Below are 22,877 nucleotides of genomic sequence, written 5' to 3' on the forward strand. Positions count from 1 at the left end.
GTGAATTTACAAAGGCAGTAGGCTATAGTGTGCCTAGTTTGTGTTTTTTTTTATCATCATCCTTCTGGAATTGCTGTGGGCCTGACCTCAGGATTGAAGAAAACTCAGGGACTTGCTACAGGCTACATTTCATCTGCTGCAGCATGGAGCAATTTCAAGATGATGTTTGGTAAATGTGTGGACACCTGACTGGTCTGACAGGAAGAAAGCTAATTATTACTTTTGATCTACTATTTCTTTTGTTTTTTTCTGCTTTATCTTGCAGCATAATGAATCATTGGCTTTTCATCTCAGTTTATTATGAATAAAGTCAAACAAACCTAACAGAAGAAAGGTATTAGGATGCAAGTACAAATGTAGAATAAAGAAGTCTCACACATGAAATCATATCCAAACAACACTCATTGCCCAAAGGATGGCCAAGATATCTGTCTATGATGTGTTGAACTGCATGTCATCTGATATTAACTTTGCTTGAAATTGGTGACCACTTTTAACATTTTTACTTCCAATCAAACTGTGTTTCTGAAGAAATTATGCTGCTCTCGATGATTTTGCACACACACACATTCTAAAATAATGAAGACGTTTTTGCACTGTGATTGATATTGCAGCATAGTAAGAAACATTTTGATTCTGTTTCCCCTCACAGTGCTGAGATCACTGAGGGCAAAAAAAGTCAGTGAATACAAACTCAGAAGTCTTGCTTCGGGTACCAATTTCAGCTTCTGCATTATACAAACCTGATTTTGACATGAAACTCAAATGGACACATTGTCAGAATAGCAAGAAAGAAGTCTAATAAAATTCTGCATGCATATATAACCTGACTCTTTATTTGCAATCACTGATATGTTATTGCTGTGATGATAAAGGACTAACACTTATTAACTGTAAGGATTACTAATTATAGTTCCCATTTAATTATTACTTTGGCAAAGCTTTAATGCTTTTCTGTTTGATTTTAAATTGGCTAGCTTCATAGTACACAATGATACTGGCTACATTTCCATCTTACTCCTTCTCGAAGGTTACTCTTTGGGCTGTTTGCTAACATATCCTATTTCTTCCCGATACATTCTTTCCCAAGGGGCTACAGAGGCTATTCATATCCGGCAAGCCCAGAAACTCCATGGTGACTGCATGAACGATTGCAATGATGTGACAGAAAATCATAAAAAGGCTATTTGCTTTGGGGCGGATATTGAGGGACTCCTGATATGTGACTACACAGGTAAGTGTGTGCAAACATCCCTTCCAACTACACAGACGAGGAAAGCTTAAAATGTGCATAGTTACTTATCAGCATTATTTGCTTTTGCATATGGGTGGATGACAGAAATTGGACCGAAACTAATTCTTTTTCCGTTCAGTGAAAGAAATACAAAACCAAACAATTTAGACTCAGAAACAGAAACCTTCTTTTGCATCATATGTTGCATCTCACTCTTAATGACATTCTTTGATATTACTTGCATTTTAAGGCTTGTAATAATTAAAGAATATGAGAATATGATATATGATGCAGATATTGATTACATCATCACGCATGATCCATTCATTATATAAGCTAATAACTCACCTTTATCATGAATTACTTAGCCAGTCAGATCCAGATGATGTGCTTTATTCATGTTATAGAGTCATAGTCATGCAGTCATACAGCACGAAAACAGACACCTCAGTCCAAATAGTCCACCCCGATCATGTTGTCAAACTAAACTAGTCTAACTTGCCTGCATTTGTCTGTACCCCTCCAAACCGTTCCTCGTCACATGCTTTTTCAAATGCCTTTTAAACATCATAACTATATCTGCATCCTCCACTTTTACTGGCAGTTCATTTGATGCAAAAAGCACACTGTGTAAAAAATATTGACAGTCATGTCCTTTTAAAAATAATTTTCTCCTCTCACCTTAAAAATATGCTCCCTAGCTTTGAACTCCCTCACCCTAGGGAAAATATCTTTGCTATACACCTTATCTATGCCCCTCATTAAGGTTAGCCCTCAACCTGCTACACTACAGTGAAGAAAGTCCCAGTGTCCCCTAGCTCAAACTCTCCATTCCCGGCAATATCCTGGTAAGTCTTTTCTGAACCCTTTCTAATTTAATAACATCGTATCTGCAGCAGGGCATCTAGAAATGCACACAGTACTCCAGATCCTGTATAATTTCAACATGATATCCCAACTCTGAAAAAGTATTGTAGAAATGTGGGTATTTTAATAACAAGCTGTATTAAAAACAATGTGGGTAAATATTGTATCATAAAGTACATTTTATGAAATACACATATTGTGCAGCATTATATTCACCTAACTGCACCATTAATCAAATATGACAGAACACAGCACCCTCTCAACTATGCTTCATGAAATTGTGTTTTATAACACACAGCATGTGTTTTGGTTTTCGACCATATTGAATTGAATATCGTAGTAGTGTTAAACAACTAGAGACACCAAGAATATGTAGACTACCATGAACACATCATAAAAAATATATTCCTCCTTATCGCTGAACTGTCAGAAGTTAGATGCAGAGTAACCACAAAATTCCTCTGAATTAAAGGGCAACTTCTACCGACATTGCAGCATTCAGGCATATGATTCACTTGACAGCCTGTATTAGATGGACATGCAAAAATACTTTTTGCAGAGAATATAGATGCATTCTGGCTCCCCACCCACCCATCCCAAAAAATAATATTCTTCAATGATGAACCATACATGCGGAATAGATTGTGTCTGTTCCATAAGATTGTCAAACATCAGATACATGCATACCATATAAGAGTGTGGTTGTATTGTATTCCAGATCAATTTATGCATGCAAGGGATTAACAAAACCAACACTTTCCAAGCTACTATCAGTTCTGAGGAAGGGTCACCGGACCCAAAACAATAACTGATTTCTCTTCACAGTTTCTGCCAGACCTGCTGATCTTTTACGGCAATTTCTGTTTTGGTAACAAAAATGTTCAGCAGATTTAAAACTTTTTGAAAAATTAAGGTCTTTAATGAACCTCCTCACCTCCTGAAAACATCAGGTGTGTTCATGCTCAATTTCTTGGGATCTAGGTAAGTACTGCTATGTCACAAAAGTGGCAATAAAATATGCTACTAGCAAACCATTCAACTGTAGGTATAATCATAGTTCTGCCTAAACAACTCTCAGTTCTGTAGTTTCCAGCTAAATGCCACAGTTAAAACCATTAACAATCTTTGTTGCCTTCTCTAGCCATGGTTGCTGAGGGCATTTATGAGATTGCAGCTACATGATGATCTGAGTTGATGAATTAGAACAAGCTTTAAATTGAAACTGGCAGTCACGGGTATATATGACTCAGTTAAAGGTTATTGGCATATGGACTTCTTTCCTGCTAATTATTTCCATTGAATTCTTTGGAACACAAATTGGAATAGAGCTGTATAGCAGGCTACCAATTTGCTTTCACCATGTTGCAAGATCGCACATAAAGTCAAAATTATCTCCTTTGTGTTCCTGCAACGATTTGTTTAAAGAGACCGTCTCATTTCAAAATTAAATATTTGCACAGTCATTCAAAATAATCTCATTTGCTACTTTCAGGCTCCTATTTTGTTTCAGTGCTGAGTCCTGTTGCATTTTTTCAATGGGATTGTTGTTCAGCATGGCTAGGGCGCCTTTTGATTCAGGTTTCTTAGAACAGTAATTTCTTCTTCAAAATGAAGAGCGTTAACTGATAACTTTTAGTTAACAAATCTGTTTTACTTCTATGGGGTATCAGTAAAATAGTTATTTCTGAGAGCTTTAAACAGACAAGTGTATTTTAGTTTGTCTCCACCTGTCAGAAGAATTAATTTGTACCAATTTTGAAAGACCATTGCAGTTACTGAAACTCTTGAATAGAGAGTGCATTCTTTTTTCTGCTTGCTGATTAAGCAACTATTTATTCTGGTCTTATCTCAGCTAGTTATAAAGGCAAATACCAGGTTGCCCACTTTTTTCACACGACAGGAAGAGAGTCACTTGGAACACTTGCTTTTCTATTTGCCAACGAATGTAGGCAATTCAGGAATTATTGAACCCAGTAACTGCAAAATGATTCTTTCTTTTATGAAAAAGAATAACTTCCTTTAACCAGATTGCTACCTGTTTAGCTTTGCGACCAATCTCAAAATGTTTTTCTTAGCGTTAACCAGATCATTTTTGTCAAGGAAGCAATATTAAGGCATGCCATACCATCGAACTTTCAGGAATTAGATCATTATCAACTTGCCAGCAGCATTTGAATGCTGAATGTAACTTCCAGTCTAGCTAGGGAGTGGTTCTGTTAGCAAGAGAACATACCAGGAACATGTATTAACCTCAAACCACATTTTGTATAGAGGTGGATTGAAGCTTCGTTGGGATTTAAGCACCAAAGTATTTAAGTTGTGTGGGAATTCCAGTGAACTATTAGTGCATAAATCAGAGTTAATTTATTCTTACACTGATGTTTAACAAGGAGTGCTTACTTAGAAGACTACTGTATTTAAGGTTTGCATATTTTTTAGAAAAATGCCATTTTGCATGGTTGCAAAAGAAAAACATGTCAACTGTGACCAAACATTTACTTATTGAGAGACAGGCACAGAAGATGGATATTAAAGATAGAGAATCCGATCTGTACAATGGCATGGCTCAGTTGAAAGTGATAAAAGTCATCTCTAACACCTCCCTCACCTTCCTGGACTACTCTGTCTCCATCTCGCGCAACCACCTAGAATATCCATTTCAAGCCCACCAACTCCCACAGTTACCTATAATATACCTCCTCCCAACCACCTTCCTGCAAAAATGCCATCCCCTATTCCCAATTCCTTTGCCTCTGCCTCATCTGCTCCCAGGATGATGCATTCCACTCCCATACATCTCAGATATCCTCGTTTTTCAAGGACTGCAATATGCCCCAGCAGTGGTCGAGAACGCCCTCAACCATGCCTCCCGCATTTCCCGCAACTCATCCCTCACACCCCGTTCCTGCAATAACAACCAAAAGACAATCCCCCCGTCCTCACATTCCACCCCACCAACCTCCGGATGCAATGCAACATCCTTCAGCACTTCCGCCATCTGCAATCTGACCCCACCACTAAAGGCATTTTTCCATCCCCACCCTTGTCTGCTTTCTGGAGGGACCACTCTCTCTGTGACTGCCTTGTCTGCTCCACAGTCCCCTCTAGCCCCACCACACCCAGCACTTATCCCTGCAATCACAGCAAGTGCTATAGCTGCCCCCACATCTCCTCCCACACTCTCATCCCAGGCCCCAAGAAGACTTTCACATCAAGCAGAGGTTCACTTGCACATTTGCTCATGTGGTATACTGAATCCGCTGTTCCCATTGTGGCCTCCTCTACATTGGGGAAACCAAGTGGAGGCTTGGGGATCACTTTGCAGAACATCTACGCTTGGTTTGCAATAAACAACTGCACCTTCCAGTTGCGAACCATTTCAACTGCCCATCGCATTCCTTAGACGACATGTCCATCCTGGTCCTCATGCAGTGCCACTACGATGCCACCCGAAGGCTGCAGGAACAGAAACTCTCATTCCGCTTGGGAACCCTGCAGCCCAATGGTATCAATGTGGATTTCACAAGCTTCAAAATCTCCCCTCCCACCACTGCATCCCAAAACCAGCCCAGCTCGTCCCCACCTCCCTAACCTGTTCTTCCTCTCACCTCTCCCCTCCTCCCACCTCAAGCTGCACCCCCATTTCCTAACTAGTAACCCCATCCCACCCCCTTGATCTGTCCATCCTCCCTGGACTGATCTATCCCCTCCCTACCTCCCCACCTACACTACCTTTACTGGCTCCATCCCCGCTCCTTTAGCTTGTCGGTATCTTCTCCACCTATCTTCTCCGCTATCCATCTTTGATCCGCCTCCCCCTCTCTCTCTATTTATTTCAGAACCCTCTTCCCCTCCTCCATTTCTGATGAAGGGTCTAGGCCCGAAATGTCAGCTTTCCTGCTCAGCCTGCTATGTTCATCCAGCTCCACACTTTGTTATCTCGGATTCTCCAGCATCTGCAGTTCCTATTATCTCTCTCCAAGGTCAATGTGTCATGCCTTTTGCACCAAACCAGAATGGTCCCTTTACATTGGAGAAAAACAGGAAGTTGTTCTTAAGTCTCGTACTCCAACGAGGAATGTAAATCATCTGTTTTTCTGGATAGTTCACCTGCCAAGTGTTTGAATGAGGAAGTCTTTTGATTTTTGCCTAGGAGAGTGCAAGACTGGCTGGCTGAATAGACCAGTTCATTTAGTGAGAAGTTCTCTGGAAAACAAGTTAATGGCAAGATCAGGTAAGTCAGCCACTAAAAGAGTGTGATTTTTTTCAATGAGAATAGTAAATTGAATAAAATAAGTAAACAATCGTAAATCTTGATGTTTAATTCTAGCCTGTAAAAGAGGATAACTCAATAATTCATGTTTGGCTGCAGCTCACTGAAGTGTTTCTCAATTCGACTATTCAAAGATTGGAGAACGGCGTGTTAGGACAACATCAAGTTCAGATCACAAAGGGATCCTATTGCTCTACCTGCAGGTTTCCATTATTATATAATTAGATATTTGGAAGTTTACGCACACACAACATCACAAGCTTAGGTAATTTAGGGGGTCAACAGCACCTGAGAAGATATCTGAGAATTTTTCTACAGCCTTCAGGCTGGTACTGTCAACAGTTATGTCTTGTACAGTACTTCACAGCTTGTGCCTGGCACTTCCTGAAACGTAGCCTTATTTTGGTTTACACACTGATTTGGAGACAAGGGTTTTTGGCAGCATGTCAGAATATGTTTGTCACAGTTGGATTGTCTTGCTTTGGGCAGCTACAACACGGCATCTGCATACATAGCCTCTCTGAGTGGCTCCTCTGTGACTTCTTAGAGAAGTCTGGAGAGATCGAAGAGATTTCCAAAGCGGAACTTATTTTGATGCCTGCAGGCAAGTCTTCAGTGCCTTCCTTAAACATTGTAGCAAATGAGAGAGAGAAGGGTTGGAAAGCCAGGATGAATCCTAGGTCTATGCAACTTTCGTTTGTGACTTGTTTAAAAGATTGTAGATTCAATTTGGTTGACTCTTAACGATGGCAGCCATCGTGGGTGTGATTTTCGATTCTTTTTTATATGTTTGGTGGTCAAGATGACTAACATGTCAATGTCCACCACCAAGATAACTCACCAGATCACCTGTCAGTTAGATCAATAGGAAGCCAATCAAAATCCAGTAGCTTCTGGGTCCTAAACTCTGCCAGTTGAGGCCTATTTCTTGGAGGATCCAGGAGATAAGACCTTTCACTTTCCTTCCTGCTGCAAGGGTAGGGGTTTGTGGATGGATGAGGTCAGGCAAGACCAGGGTTGTAGTTTTCAGAGGCTATGCTTTACCTCACTTCCATCTCTGTAATTGCCCTAGATTGGGGCAGTTGAAGACACCGCAACCCCCCCCTCCCCCCCACAACCTATCTCCTCAACATGACAGGCAGGTTACGGTGATTTCCAGTTGGGAAACTAGAATAAGCATTTTAGAACAAAATACCAATTTATTGTAAGTTGCCATGCCACAGCAGCTAAGCTAATCACCATTCTCACATTATGGTGCTCATGTGATTGGAGAGGCATGCGTTAAGGCCATTATTTGAGCACTGAAGGTCCTTCAGTGATGGTGATTTGAGAAAGTCACCTGTGGATGTTGCCACCCAGCATTTCATTGCAGAGCGATCCTGTCTCCAGGGCAAATTCACCCAATCAATTCCTCTTCTCATCACTTCTACAGCCACCTCCAGGGATGGGAAAATACAACACAACTGTGACAACAACACCAGGCCGATGTGGCATTTAAAGAAGTGGCACACTTCAAGCTTATTCACCTTTACCTCCTAATTGTTAGCAGCAGTTTTATTCCTATCAAAAACAGTTCACTTTTTATAGCCTTTATAAATTTTCTGACATAACAAGATTTTTTTTAGCTTTGCGAACCTATGCAATACACATGGTAACAAATCTCGATAAAAGGGCAATTCCACGTACAATGATGTGCCAAGTAATGATTTTGGTAGTGACTTTGTGTTTAATTCCAGCGTATCTTTTGTGTCATAATTGAATTCACTGGAAGGCACAACCTCACCACTTAAGGGGCATTTATACAATTATTTCCTTCCCGTTTGTGATACTGGAGGAAAATTATAAGCAAAGTGAGGGCACTTGGGAGATAGTTGAAAGAAATAACCCAGCTCTGCAGTATTCTCCGTAATAAGATCCAAGCCATTCTCAGCATCAAGGACACGGGCTAGGATTACAAAAGTCACAATGCGTTTAAGAATGTAGTCTATGGCACAAGACCCTGGTGCTTGCAGTGGAAGGGATTTCGTGTCTGTATTGTTCAATTATTCAGCATTTGTACGCATCTGTCGGTTGCTTACTGCCATGTGCACTGTTAGTCATGCCTGTGGGTTTGGTTAGGAACCTGAAACAAGCAAAAACCATGAGAAAGCAGACATTTTAAAAACATCATAATAAAGCTCCTGTTCAAAAGTAGACTATAATGAGTGTTTGCATATCTCTGGCGTAGAAAGTATAACACAATATCTGGGAACAAGGATGGAGAACAGTTTAAAATTACTGGCTCCAACACTTAACAAATGTTCTTTCTTCAGCAACAGATCCACCTATGCCAAGATTCAGGACTGACTTGGTTGTAACGTGTATGTTTAGCCTGCAGGTAGCGGACACTCACAAGAAAGTGTCACACGATCTTTTCCTCAGGGCAGGAGGCCAGCAAGTACTTGAACAACTCGCAGAGAACATGCCAATGTTTGATATGACTGTAAATACACTCGAAAGACACTTCAGGTCAAATTAAAGTGCGATGATTGAACAATGTACACTTAACCAGAGATACCAGCAAGATGACAAGCCCAAAAAGTAAAATAGGTGGCAGCAGTTGCCTGCTGTGTATGAATTTTCTACAATAGCCGACAAACCAATCCATGACCAACTTAACAAAAAGTTTGAAGTACCCCTTTCAGAGCCACTGGCATTCCAGCAGTGGTGGGTGCGGGGACTGCCATGTGGGGAAATCACCCAGGTCAAACAAGCCTTATGTTCTAGTGGGTGGGGGGCTCTTTGTATAACTGAGTAACCCAACACTGGGGAGGTTTGGTGGGAGCAGGGCAGCGTGCGGCGAACATGCTGAAAACAACAAAAGAAATTACAGCGAGAACTCAGCGGTTGGCAGCATCTGTGGACAGAAAGCAGAGTTGGCGATGGCCCAGTGGTGTTAGACTGTTAATCCAGAAACCCAGCTGATATTCCAGGGACCCAGGTTCGAATCCCACCACGGTAGATGGTGGAATTGGAATTCAAGGAAAAAAAAATGTCTGGAATTAAGAATCTACTGATCACCATGAAATCATTGCGAATTGTTGGAAAAACCCATCTGGTTCACAAATGTCCTTCAGGGGGGCAAATCTACCACCCTCATCTGTCCTGGCCTGCATGTGACTCCAGACCCACAGCAATGTGGTTGACTCTCAAATGCCCTCTGAAATGGCATAGTAAACCACTCAGATGTACCAATCTCTACAAACACTCAAAGAAATAAAACTGATCACTCACCTGGCATTGCCCTAGGCACTGGAAGAGACAACAGCAGAAAACAGCCCTGTTGATCCTGTGAAATCGTCTTCACTAACAGCTGGGGGTTAGTGCCAAAATTGGGTGGGGAATTTCAATGTCCACCACCAACAGTGGCTCAGCAGCAGTATTACTGATCGAGCTGGTCACAGTTACTAGGACATAGAAAGGACATAGCTGCTAGATTGGGTCTGTGGCAGGTGGTGAGGGAACCAACAAGAGAGAAAAACATACTTGACTTCACCCTTACGAATCTGCCATCTGCAGTTGCACCTGTCCATGACAGTATCAGTAAGAGTGACCGTTGCATGGTCCTTGTGGAGACAAAGTCCCGCCTTCACATTACGGACAACTTCCATCTGGGCATCCATGAGGCAATGTGGGCCATCAACAGCAGCAGAACTGTACTCCAACATCACCTGTAACCTCATGGCCTGACATATAACCCACTCAACCATTACCATCAAGCCAGGGGCTCAATCCTGGTTCAATGAAGAGTGCAGACGGACATGCCAGGAGCAGTACCCGGCATACCTGAAGATGAGGTATCAATCTGGTGAAGGCAAACGGGACTACTTGCAAACCAAACAGCAAAAGCAGCAAGTGATAGACAGAGCTAAGCCATCCCACAACCAATGGATCAGATCTAAGCTCTGTAGTCCTGCCACATCCAGCGATGAATGGTGGTGGACAATTTAGCAACTGACTGGAGGAGGGGGGTCCACAAATATCCCCATCCTCAATGATGGAAGAGCCCAGCACATCAGTGCAAAAGATAAGGCTGATGCATGCGCAGCAATCTTCAGCCAGAAATGCCAAGTGGATGATTCATCTCAGTCTCCTCCAGTGATCCCCAGCATTACAGATACCAATCTTTAGCCAATTTGACTCATTCCATATGATATCAAGGAACAGTTGGAGGCACTGGATACTGCAAAGGCTACAGGCTCTGACAACATTCTGGCAATAGTACTGAAGTCTTGTGCTGCATAAATTGCCACTCCCCTCGCCAAGTTGTTCCAGTACATTTACAACACTGGTATCTACCCAACAATATGAAAAATTGCCCAGGCATGTACTGTACAGAAAAAAGCAGGACAAATCTAACCTGGCAAATTACTGCCCCATCAGTCTACTCTTGATCATTAGGAAAGTGATGGAAGGTGTCGTCAACAGTGCTATCAAGCAGCACCTGCTCAGCAATAACCTGCTCAGTGACACCCATTTTGGGTTTCACCGGGGCCACTCAGCTCCTGACCTCATTACAGCCTTGGTTAAAACATGGACAAAAGAACTCAATTCCAGAGGTGAGGTGAGAGTGACAACCCATGATATCAGGGCTGCATTCGACCGAGTGTGGCATCAAGGAGCCCTAGCAAAACTGGAATCAATGGATATCAGGGGGCAAATGTTCTGGTGGTTGGAGTCATACCTAACACATAGAAAGATGGTCGTGGTTGTGGGATGTCAATCATCTCAGCTCCAGGATATCTCTGCAGGAGTTCGTCAGGGTAGTGTCCTAGGCCCAACCATCTTCAGCTGCTTCATCAATGACCTTCCCTCTATCGTAAGGTCAGAAGTGGGGATGTTTGCCAATGATTGCATAATGTTCAGCACTATTCATGACTCCTCAGAGACTGAAACAGTCCATGTTCATATGCAGCAAGATCTGGACAATATCCAGGGTTGGGCTGACAAGTGGCAAGTAACATTCATGCCACACAAATGCCAGGCTATGACAATCACCCATAAGAGACAGTCTAATTACCGCTCCTTGACATTCAATGATGTTACCATCGCTGAATCCCCCAGTATCAACATCCTGGGAGTTACCATTGACCAGAAGCTCAACTGGACTGACCACATTAACAGAGTGGCTATAAGAGCAGGCCAGAAGCTGGGAATACTGAGGCGAGTAACACATCTCCTGACTCCTCAAAGCCTATCCAGCATCTACAAGGCACAAGTCAGGAGGGTGATGGAATACTCCCCACTTACCTGGATGGGTGCAGCCAACAACACTCAAGAACCTTGACACCATCCAGGACAAAACAACCGCTTGTTTGGCACGACACCCACAAGCATCCACTCCCTCCACCACCGATGCCCAGTAGCAGCAGTGAGTACTAACTACAAGATACACTGCAGAAATTCACCAAAGATCCTCAGGCAGCTCCTTCTAAACTCATGACCACTTCCACCTAGAACGACAAGGCCAGCAGATATACAGGATCACCTCCAAGTTCCTTTCCAAGTCATTCACCACCCTGACTTGGAAATATATCGCTGTTCCTTCACTGTCGCTGGGTCAAAATCCTGGAATTCCCTCTCTTATAGCATTGTGGATCAACCCACAGCAGGAGGAATGCAGTGGTTCAAGAAGGCAGATCACCACCACTTTCTAAACGGCAACTAGGGATGGCCAAGTAATGCTGCCAGCCAGCGACACCCACATCCCACAAAATGAATAGAAAAAAAAGAAAAAAAATGTTTCAGGACCAATGACCCTCCTTCAGAACTGATGGTAGGTAGGAAATGTTTGGTGTTCCAGGAATGAAAGACTTAACATATGAGGAATGTTTGAGGACTCTGGGTCTATACTAGGTAGAGTTTAGAATGGTTAAGAGGAGATCCACTTGAAATTTACAGAATGCTGAATGGCCTAGACAGTGTGGATTTTGGGAAGATGCTTCCATTAGTAGGAGAGACTAGGGTCCAAGGGCACAGCTTTAGAGTAAAGGGAAGACCTTTTAGAACAGAGATGAGGAGAAAATTCTTTAGCCAGAGAGTGGTGAATCTATGGAATTCATTGCCACAGAAGGCTGTGGATGCCAAGTCATTGAGTATATTTAAGAAGGGGATAGATAAGTTCTTGATTGTCAAGGGGATCACACGTTACGGGGAGAAAATGAGAGAATGAGTTTGAGAAAGGTATTAGCCATGATGGAATGGCAGAGCAGACATGATGGGCTGAATGGCCTAATTTCTGTTCCTTAGGTCTTATGGTATTCATCCAGAAGATAGAGTGGGGACTGGGGAGAGGAGTAAAAGATAGATAGAAATAGTGTCCAAAGAGACAGAAAAAAAAACGTTGGACAGACAAAGAATTGGTTCAAAGTCAGCATAGGAGACTGAATGGCTGCGAAAAGGGACTATTATGGTGATGTGGTAATGTCGGGATCCTCAATGGATATCACTTTCAGGGGATTGAACTCTCCACATAAATTGAAACTCCTCTGCCTTTGGCTGTGAAATGTCACCCCTCACCCCCACTGCTCCCCCTCCACATACCAGTGTTTCATTTTGTAAAGGAATATATGTATTTCAGAAAAAAAGACTTTTTAAACGTGGAACTACTCCAAGAAAATCACACTTTAATGCTCTGTAACAATTTGTTCCTTGTCTATTAGGGTCACAATTCATCAAATTCTCTCCTCACCACATAGGTGGAACAAACATTTACCATTGTATTATTCAGGTAATGTAGCTTACACTCCTTCATTAAAGTGCATCTTAAAGACTGGATTGGATTGGGAGAATAGAATCAGAATTATTTAAAGTTTTGGATTATCCTCTTAATTATCGCCAGTTCAGAGCCATTACTTGTGGCATATAGATATATATAGATATATAGTAGCATGTTTATTGAAGGTAGCAGTTACTGAGTAATTGTTGTCATAAAAAATAAACAGAGATGACTGAATACCCTGTCATTTGGATATATACACATGTGCACACTTAATGTTGCATTATGTTAGTTGTAAGACGACTGTTCTTTAAGTCTTCTATAAGCAGGAATATAAAAAAAGATACCATATCATAATTAAATACTTTGTGGGCATAATAGTCACCACATGGCAGCTAATTCAAGTAATAAAAAGTAGGTGTGGGCAGAGAAAGGAATGTACAGAGTTTATTCAAGTGAGACAGTATATGAGGCAATAAAATTTGACTATACAGGATAAATTGCAAGGCAGAAAGTTCTCATGTAAAATAATTTAACTCATAATGCAATATCATTATTCTAATCTACTTTGTGTAAAGTCATTGAAATACCATAAATATAATCTGAATATAAATAGCACTCAAAAGTGTTGTGAATGGGACAGTTTGGGATGCTTTGAGAATGGTAGAATTACGCTCAATTGGTAATACTTTGAATTTAGACTGTCCAGCACCTTTATAAACTGCAGAGCACCTTGAACTACCATTGTATTTTGTAAATTATTCTCGGTCTGTGGGCATCACTGGCTGGGCCAGCACTTATTGCCCATCCCTAAATGCCCTTGGGAACATGGTGGGCTGTTGTCTTCTTGAATCACTGCAGCTCACAGCACTGTTTTGGGGGACTTCCAGCTAAATCTCTATACTATTAAAGACTTGCAACAAAGAAATAATTGACATCCAGGGCTCAAGTAACCTAAGGAATTAGAGATTGGTATCAAATTATGAACCTTTATAAAAAATTAAAGTTTCTAATAGCTGCTAGTGTACATTTGCTAGCCCTGCTGATTCACATACTTTTGGACGGGACTGAAATACTTTTTTTTTAGTGATCCAAATCTTAGCCACATGCTTTTGAAAACATCAAGGGCTGGCAAGGGATTTGCTCTGTGGCTACAATGAGAAGAATATGTCACAAGCACTGAAGGAACCATGATTTTCTGTCCTACTGTCTAGCTTTCTTGTTGTGGATAGCTTGCTAGAAAATCTAACTGTGTCTGAGATCAGACAACACACTGGAATGGTAGGATGGGGGTAAGGTTATATGTCTTGACTTCATGAGCTTATGAGCATTTCTCCAAATGCCTCACCACCCGATTTTCATAAAGTTACATTTGGTCATGTGTGTTTGGTCAGAGACCATTCTGCAGAGCCTAATTAGCAAAATTAAGCATCCATTTGCAATATATTTGAAACTTCGATAGCCACGTACTTCGAAGGAAATGCTGTCAACATTTTGTTAAAAATATATTCAGTTCCTCATAAAAGGTTGAAATGGAGATTCCTTCAATTCAAGATTTAACTTGTTTTCGTGGAAGCCCCTTTCAACTGAAATCTCAGAGTGAGACTTTGTTAATAAAACCAGAGATGAACTGCATGCACGTTAATCACTATTTTAAGAAGGCAACTGATCACATAATTTCTGATTCAAGTTCCTGATTTTCAGCAATTCTCCTCTTAATCCCTTTAGAATAAAATCTGAATTATGGCTGATCTCTGGCCTGGAATCTATTTATACAGATCTCTAGAAAGAAAGCAGAAGGCTTCAGTGATATTACTTTAGGCTTCAAATGCAGACTGACTGAAAAGTGGAAATAAAGCAACAGTTGGAAAAGAGGCTCCAGTTTGGAAAGATCATGAAGAATTTAAGCCAAAAGTTAAAATATTGGGATGAATTAAGCTTTAATAGAATTAAGTCAACACAGTCACAGCAATTCTAAATTTTGCTTTCTTACCAATTCCTCTCTAATCCTGGTAATACACCAGAATACATTTCACAGCTTCAAATTTGTCAGAAACACTGGAGTGAATCTTATGACTTTTTTGGTTATGTATTAGTGTCATCAAAGTTTCATGGACTGTTTCTCTCCACGTGGCCCAGCTGGTTTCTTCCACTGTGCCTTACCAAATTTGCCTCATTAACTATCTACCATACCCCTATAACACTCTTCTTGTTCTATTCTAGTTCCTTTTGACTAACTCGTAACTGCCAGGATATCCCAGAATGGACCACCATTTTTGGTACTAATGCCATCTTTATATTCCCATTGTGCACCTGGACAAGAACTAATCCAGAGCTGCCCTGTGCACATCCTGACATTTCCCTCAGTCATGACAAAAAGTGAATATTGTTGCCTGCTTTGTGGCAATGGTGACCTCGACATAAGATCATGCCAGCCTGGTCTGAGGTATCCAGATTGGTTCAGTCTCAGCCATCTAGAGGAAAGCCCAGCACGGTTGAAAGAAGATCAATGACTTTCTCCACTCTGCCAGTGTGAGTGCCATCATCTTCTCTCCAATACATCACTCTCACTCTATCTCAAACAAAAATGTCCTAAACAAAGCTCCTGCTGTACTACTCTCATTATTGCCTGCAGCATCTTCCCCCACTGTCACCTACCCCAACTCCCATTATCACTAACCCTGCATGTCTCTGCACTGAATACAAATTCACTCTGGGTATCTCCCCACCTGCTCAAAAATTAATAGCTGTGCTACCCTCTTTCAGCTCCCTTAGTAATTGCTTCTCACTCCAGGAGGAAAACAGACAACAATATGGTGGAGAAGTTAAAGCATAACATCCTGCTTCTCACCTCCTATGAGGAGAGGTTCCTGAGTCTGACAGTTCTATCTCTTACCCTTATCCCATATCATATAGCCATGAATGTATGAAGACAGCAGACATTTTGACCTTTTAAAAGAAGCACAGAATATTTACATTTTCCCTGAAGAAAATGCAATCCAGGGGTCAGGTGGCTTATATTATGGTTTCTGTACAGACAGGGACAAATATCTTTGAGCTTGTTTGGGAGGTCACTTACAATATAAGCCACCTACCCAGATGTTGATGACCAGCCATTCTTCATTACAGTTGAAGACATTTAAAGTAGCAATGGCTGTTGTACGTGTCAGCCTATGAAAATGGGATTACAAATAAAAATATTTCTATTCATAGCTGGAACATAAACGGGATATTAGACATCATCAATCGTGTAACCAGTTATGTAGTCATTAACACATCTGTGCGGACAATGGGGTCATTGATGCTATCACCACATAACAAAACCTGCCCGGAAATAACAAATATGTTTTAATTCTAAGAACAGCACAAAAACAGACTTGCCCGAGCACCGCAGTGGGAAGCCATCTTGCTTCAGAAAGAAAATAATCCTGCCAAAAAAAAGTTACCTTGAACAGAGAAATGGAGCTGTTTGTGTATCTATGGAATACAAGTTTGAATACTGACGATGGAAGAATCCAGAAGTCTGTTCTTCTTGCTTTGGATTAAACCATTGTCAATTCATCACTAATCACTTCCAATTTATAATTATTTTTCTCTTCAGCAAACCAAATAGAGAATTTTCCAAGTCTACAATGCATGTGATGATCACCTTGAAGAGAAAGTGCAGTCGTGATCTTTGAACTCTCCTCGAGGATATTGGTGCATCATACTATTCTTTGGCAAGCATCTTTATTTGTCAGTGTATCTGTGTGAATGAAGAAAGGGTGTTTGCTGCAGTTATGTTCCAGGTTTTGTACAAAAGTAAAGGTTTATACTTTCTTTTGATTTAAACTTAGCAAAAAGTCTATTTTGTGCTTTATTGAGTCACAGCACTTGAGGGGCTTAAAACACATTTCTAAACTACAGATGTTGTGGTCAATTGAGGGATTGGGAGAAACAGGAAATTAATCCCCATCTGACCTTTGTCTATAGCAACTTCTACTCCTGTGGTTACACTTGCCACTGGGGGTTTGGGGTCATAAAATATTACATTATATATCTTGTGTTTTTACTGATTATATATTCACATCAAAATTGGTTTTAAAAAGGAGAAAGGTCATATTATAAACAATACAGCTAATTAGTTATGAACTGATCTGTTTCTCCCAAACCATTTTTAAAAATATTATTTGTAATTGGGAATATATATATATCAGCAAAAATGTTGATAAATATTTGTTAGAGCAAATATTTACAAAAGATCTGGATTAATATACATGCACGCCACACTGTGTTGTTAAAATAACTTTTGAATGCAGTAAGGAGGTGTAGCTTACAGACATTGATGATCTTCATCAATGAATCACTTCATTTCTTCAGGTAGGACAGCTGTTCACAGCAACCACTGAAAGGAGGAATCATTTGCAAATAGATTTTTATCCTGATAAACTCAGTGGCCTCAGAGATAGTAGGAACTGCAGATGATGGAGAATCTGAGATAACAAGGAGTACAGCAGGACAAGCAGCATCAGAGGAGCAGGAAAGCTGTTGTTTCAGATCTGGGGCCCAGACCTGAAAAATCAGCGTTCCTGTTCCTCTGATGCTGCTTGGCCTGCTGTGTTCATCCAGCTCTACACCTTGTAAACTCAATAGCCTGGGTAATAAAATGTGAGGCTGGATGAACACAGCAGGCCAAGTAGCATCTCAGGAGCACAAAAGCTGACGTTTTGGGCCTGGACCCTTCATCAGAGAGGGGGATGGGGAGAGGGAACTGGAATAAATAGGGAGAGAGGGGGAGGCGGACCGAAGATGGAGAGTAAAGAAGATAGGTGGAGAGAGTATAGGTGGGGAGGTAGGGAGGGGATAGGTCAGTCCAGGGAAGACGGACAGGTCAAGGAGGTGGGATGAGGTTAGTAGGTAGATGGGGGTGCGGCTTGGGGTGGGAGGAAGGGATGGGTGAGAGGAAGAACCAGTTAGGGAGGCAGAGACAGGTTGGACTGGTTTTGGGATGCAGTGGGTGGAGGGGAAGAGCTGGGCTGGTTGTGTGGTGCAGTGGGGGGAGGGGACGAACTGGGCTGGTTTAGGGATGCAGTAGGGGAAGGGGAGATTTTGAAACTGGTGAAGTCCACATTGATACCATTAGGCTGCAGGGTTCCCAGGCGGAATATGAGTTGCTGTTCCTGCAACCTTCGGGTGGCATCATTGTGGCAGTGCAGGAGGCCCATGATGGACATGTCATCTAGAGAATGGGAGGGGGAGTGGAAATGGTTTGCGACTGGGAGGTGCAGTTGTTTGTTGCGAACTGAGCGGAGGTGTTCTGCAAAGCGGTCTCCAAGCCTCCGCTTGGTTTCCCCAATGTACAGGAAGCCACACCGGGTACAGTGGATGCTGTATACCACATTGGCAGATGTGCAGGTAAACCTCTGCTTAATGTGGAATGTCATCTTGGGGCCTCCCTCTCCCAGACCTGCAAAGGACCTCTGCTGTTTTTTATCCTCCGCAGGATCCACAGACTGAATACCCAGTTTCACTCAGCTTTACTGGACACCAAAAATCGTAAGTACAACCAACTCACTGGCCCCTGCCACCCACAAGAGGATTCCTGCGCCTCCCAAATCCCGACTCTGTCCCTGCCCCTCCCCCACCATGCACCTGCCGCCATTGACCATGAGGACACGGCTGGAGACCCCACCGATGACGTCACATCCGCCTCCGCCGGCCACAGAACTTCCGGAACCGCTGCTGCAGTCACCACCTCCACGTCCAGGTACAACACCTCACTCACCACCCTCACCGCAGCTGCTGCCGCCCACCCCGATACTCCAACCGCCGACGGAACCCCGCCCACAGCCGACGCCGACGGAACCCCGCCCATGGCCGACGCCGACGGAACCCCGCCCACGGCCGACGACCTCATCGCTCCGCCCACAACCTCCACAGCCAGCAACCCCAGAGAAGACAGCCACACGGAGCCCTGCCGCATCTTCACCATCCCCCCAGACCCCCCACTGACTGAGGACAAACGGTCAGTCCTTAGTAAGGGGCTCACCTTTGTCCCCCTACAACCACACATCAACGAATACCAGTCACGGTTGGACATAGAGCAATTTTTCCGCTGTCTTCGCCTCCATGCCTACTTCTTCAACCGGGAACCCAACCCTCCTTCCACTGACCCCTTCACCCGCTTCCAACACAAGTCCTCCTCCTGGACACCACCCCCAGGCCTCCTACCCTCCTTCGGCCTCTTCATCTCCAACTGCCGTCGAGACATTAACCGCCTCAACCTCTCCACCCCTCTCACCCACTCCAACCTCTCCCCCGCAGAGCGGGCAGCCCTCCGCTCCAACCCCAACCTCACCATCAAACCCGCAGACAAGGGTGGCGCAATGGTAGTATGGCGCAACGACCTCTACATCGCCGAGGCCAGACGCCAACTCTCCGACACCACCTCCTACCGCCCCCTCGATCATGACCCCACACCCGAGCACCAAACCATCATCTCCAACACCATTCATGGCCTCATCACCTCAGGGGACCTCCCACCCACAGCCTCCAACCTCATTGTTCCCCAACCCCGCATGGCCCGTTTCTATCTCCTTCCCAAAATCCACAAACCTGCCTGCCCTGGTCGACCCATCGTCTCAGCCTGCTCCTGCCCCACCGAACTCATCTCCACCTATCTGGACTCCATTTTCTCCCCTTTGGTCCAGGAACTCCCCACCTACGTCCGTGACACCACCCACGCCCTCCACCTCCTCCAGGACTTCCAATTCCCTGGCCCCCAACACCTCATATTCATCATGGACGTCCAGTCCCTATACACCTGCATTCCGCATGCAGATGGCCTCAAGGCCCTCCGCTTCTTCCTGTCCCGCAGGCCCGACCAGTCCCCCTCCACTGACACTCTCATCCGCCTAGCTGAACTCGTCCTCACCCTCAACAACTCTTTTGACTCCTCCCACTTCCTACAGACTAAGGGGATGGCCATGGGCACCCGCATGGGCCCCAGCTATGCCTGCCTCTTTGTAGGTTACGTGGAACAGTCCCTCTTCCGCACCTACACAGGCCCCAAACCCCAACTTTTCCTCCGGTACATTGATGACTGTATCGGCGCCGCCTCTTGCTCCCCAGAGGAGCTCGAACAGTTCATCTACTTCACCAACACCTTCCACCCCAACCTTCAGTTCACCTGGGCCATCTCCAGCACATCCCTCACCTTCCTGGACCTCTCAGTCTCCATCTCAGGCAACCAGCTTGTAACTGATGTCCATTTCAAGCCCACCAACTCCCACAGCTACCTAGAATACACCTCCTCCCACCCACCCTCCTGCAAAAATTCCATCCCCTATTCCCAATTCCTCCGCCTCGGCCGCACCTGCTCCCACGATAAGACATTCCACTCCCGCACATCCCAGATGTCCAAGTTCTTTAAGGACCGCAACTTTCCCCCCACGGTGATCGAGAACGCCCTGGACCGCGTCTCCCGTATTTCCCGCAACACATCCCTCACACCCCGCCCCCACCACAACCGCCCTAAGAGGAACCCCCTCGTTCTCACACACCACCCTACCAACCTCCGGATACAACGCATCATCCTCCGACACTTCCGCCATTTACAATCCGACCCCACCACCTAAGACATTTTTCCATCCCCACCCCTGTCTGCTTTCCGGAGAGACCACTCTCTCTGTGACTCCCTTGTTCGCTCCACACTGCCCTCCAACCCCACCACACCCGGCACCTTCCCCTGCAACTGCAGGAAATGCTACACTTGCCCCCACACCTTCTCCCTCACCCCTATCCCAGCCCCCAAGATGACATTCCACATTAAGCAGAGGTTCACCTGCACATCTGCCAATGTGGTATACTGCATCCACTGTACCCGGTGCGGCTTCCTCTACATTGGGGAAACCAAGCGGAGGCTTGGAGACCGCTTTGCAGAACACCTCCGCTCAGTTCGCAACAAACAACTGCACCTCCCAGTCGCAAACCATTTCCACTCCCCCTCCCATTCTCTAGATGACATGTCCATCATGGGCCTCCTGCACTGCCACAATGATGCCACCCGAAGGTTGCAGGAACAGCAACTCATATTCCGCCTGGGAACCCTGCAGCCTAATGGTATCAATGTGGACTTCACCAGTTTCAAAATCTCCCCTTCCCCTACTGCATCCCTAAACCAGCCCAGTTCGTCCCCTCCCCCCACCGCATCACACAACCAGCCCAGCTCTTCCCCCCCACCCACTGCATCCCAAAACCAGTCCAATCTGTCTCTGCCTCCCTAACTGGTTCTTCCTCTCACCCATCCCTTCCTCCCACCCCAAGCCGCACCTCCATTTCCTACCTACTAACCTCATCCCACCTCCTTGACCTGTCCGTCTTCCCTGGACTGACCTATCCCCTCCCTACCTCCCCACCTATCTTCTTTATTCTCCATCTTCGGTCCGCCTCCCCCTCTCTCCCTATTTATTCCAGTTCCCTCTCCCCATCCCCCTCTCTGATGAAGGGTCTGGGACCGAAACGTCAGCTTTTGTGCTCCTGAGATGCTGCTTGGCCTGCTGTGTTCATCCAGCCTCACATTTTATTATCTTGGAATTCTCCAGCATCTGCAGTTCCCATTATCTCTGATACTATTTAAACTCAATAGCCTGGTGATTTTTATTTGCTTATGATTAGGAGACATTCTTTCAGAGCCGTGAAACAGGTATTAGAATAATTGACCCACTGATATTTTCATTAAAGTTGTGTTAATAGCTAACACCACCATTAGGTGACAGAGCAACCCAGCAAAAACAGAAATACAACTTTCACTATGCTCAAACCCTAGCGCATTTAGCTCTCTGAAATCAATGGAAATTACAGCATTGTGGAATCAAATTGTTAGGTTTCAAAATTACCACAAGTGGGCTTTCAATGGCTCACCTGTTACCTCACTGATTTCCCCACTCCCTGAGCAAAGTGAAATCCTGTGAAGCAAGGGAAGTGGCCAGCAGGACAGCAATGTTCTGTTTCAGCACTGTTGCCACCTACATGTTGGAGGTATGCAACGTTTCTCAAGCAAAGCAAATTCGATTTGTATGGAACACATCACCACTGGAGTGATATATCACATATAGAATGGATGCCATTCTGCTACATAGGATCTACCATCGCCAAAAAAAAGGTTAAAATCATTATCTGGTTACGTTTTCGCTTATGACAGCTTGCTAATTGCACCTTTTCATACATTAACGCAGTGACTTTACACTCTTCAAAAGGCTTCAGAATTGTCCCGAGGTCACAAAAAGTCATAGAGTCATAGTGCCGTACGGCCATGGAAACAGATCCTTTCGTACAACTCATCAATGCCGATCACATATCCTAAGTCAATCTAGTCCCATTTGCCAGCATTTTAAAGTACTGTATGAATGAAACAGTTACATTTACTTTGCTTTATTATATGAGATTGAAAATCTTGAATTGGCAAAGATACATTCTGGACACAATAAATCTGTCCAATTTAGAAGGTTTTAGTATCCTGATATTGCTTAGAACTCATCCTCATAACTCGGTTATTAATAACCAGTCAATCAGAATGTAAAATGCTATTTCAGAACATACGTTATATGTAGCCTCTTTATTTTCTTGTAAATACTTGAGCCTCATACGTTTCACAGAATCAACAGAATGTAATAAAATAGCTAGATTAAATTATACATGTTACTCTTAGTTTTCCTTTCTAGCAGCTTCCCCAAATAAACATAAAAGGACACTTCATGGCATTCAGT

The 22,877-nt window shown here is 43.7% G+C and overlaps 1 long non-coding RNA gene across 1 annotated transcript; it reads right to left on the bottom strand.

Annotated features, from left to right (window-relative positions):
• Positions 1 to 7,912: 7,912 nt before the first annotated feature.
• LOC125453461 (uncharacterized) lies at positions 7,913 to 22,097 on the bottom strand. Its single transcript, XR_007247771.2, has 4 exons — positions 22,033 to 22,097; positions 17,448 to 17,515; positions 16,578 to 16,876; positions 7,913 to 8,496 (listed from the first exon to the last, which is right to left on the bottom strand). It is a non-coding gene; the product is annotated as an uncharacterized LOC125453461 (long non-coding RNA).
• Between the last annotated feature and the right edge of the window lie 780 nt (positions 22,098 to 22,877).

The sequence above is a fragment of the Stegostoma tigrinum genome, chromosome 6, assembly GCF_030684315.1.
Source record: "Stegostoma tigrinum isolate sSteTig4 chromosome 6, sSteTig4.hap1, whole genome shotgun sequence".
NCBI lineage: Eukaryota > Metazoa > Chordata > Chondrichthyes > Orectolobiformes > Stegostomatidae > Stegostoma > Stegostoma tigrinum.